This window comes from Aplysia californica, unplaced genomic scaffold (genome assembly GCF_000002075.1).
Source record: "Aplysia californica isolate F4 #8 unplaced genomic scaffold, AplCal3.0 scaffold00057, whole genome shotgun sequence".
NCBI lineage: Eukaryota > Metazoa > Mollusca > Gastropoda > Aplysiida > Aplysiidae > Aplysia > Aplysia californica.
In genome coordinates, this window is record NW_004797327.1 from 2,052,934 (window position 1) to 2,054,202 (window position 1,269).

The 1,269-nt window shown below is 43.0% G+C and overlaps 1 long non-coding RNA gene across 1 annotated transcript in view; it reads left to right on the top strand.

Annotated features, from left to right (window-relative positions):
• The window catches only part of LOC101855003, a 2,021-nt gene extending 1,908 nt beyond the window's left edge, over window positions 1–113 (top strand). The window contains exon 2 of the long non-coding RNA XR_220203.1: window positions 74–113. This is a non-coding gene — a long non-coding RNA (uncharacterized LOC101855003). The remainder of the gene's footprint in view (window positions 1–73) is intronic.
• Window positions 114–1,269: the final 1,156 nt, after the last annotated feature.

Consider the following 1,269-nt stretch of genomic DNA (forward strand, 5'->3'; position numbering starts at 1 on the left):
AATAATGATAATAATAATAATACCGATGGTACTTTTATGGTGCATACAATTGTTGTTGTTGTCGATTGTGCAGGGACGTGCCAAAAGAACCTGTCGGAAGACGCACCCTGCCACAACATGCAGATCTTGCTGAGCCGGTCATGTCCCTGTGAGACAGGCCTCAGATGTTTGACCGTGGATACGGACATGCCCTTTGTCAGTGAGTTGGTGACACAAACACATACATACACACATACAAACACACAAACAAACACACACGTACAAACTCATATACAAGCACACATATACAAACACACAAGCACACACTCACATGCAAACACTCAAACAAAAAACACACATACAAACACACAAACGACAAACACACACGTACAAAGATACACATGTGAGTTCTGTCTCAAGAATTTTGAAAAGATATAAAACACCAACCCACACTCACACCCCAAATCCTGATTTTAAAAAGATATAAAACATCCACCCACACCACAAATCCCCACCCTTACCCTTACTCCCATCTCCACACTCGTCCCAACTTTTGCACCGAACCCCCCCCCCAAAAAAAAAAAAAAAAACAACCCTTCCCCTTTTCCATCTCCATCTCCACTCCTTTCGAGTAGACATTCAATGTCCAATATTAAAATCTCATATTTATGATATTTATGATGCAGTAAACTTAACGACAAAAAGAATTTTAAAAAAAGAAGATAAATTAACCGGAGTAAATGGCTTAAACAGTGGATCTTACTATACAGGAACAGCTGGTGTCTCTATACACAAACCTTTAAAAGTTATACTTATGGACCAGTGTGTGTGGTGTAGCTGTTAGACGCTTTTCTCGCACCCAAAGTACATGAGTTTGATTCCTGGATAGGGACACATTCTAATGGAGTGTCTCGGTCTGCCTGCTGGGACGTTGTATCCCTCTGCTGACCATCCGGATTTGGGCCTGACAGGCAGGGTTGGAAACCCGCCTCTTAAATGATATAGATCGCGTTAAACTGCCTGCATTAAAACTATACACACAAACTCATAATATGCACACACACACACACACACACACACACACATACACACACACACACACACACACACACACACACACACACACACCATCATATCCTACGCAAGCAGCTGACATCCCCGTCTACATCACAACACCGTCCCCTCCACCCCGAAACCACATTTCCATCCCTAACCAACTACATGTATTTTATCACACCCATTCACCCCTCCCATCCTCTCCCATCCTCCCACGTCTCCGCCCATATCCTA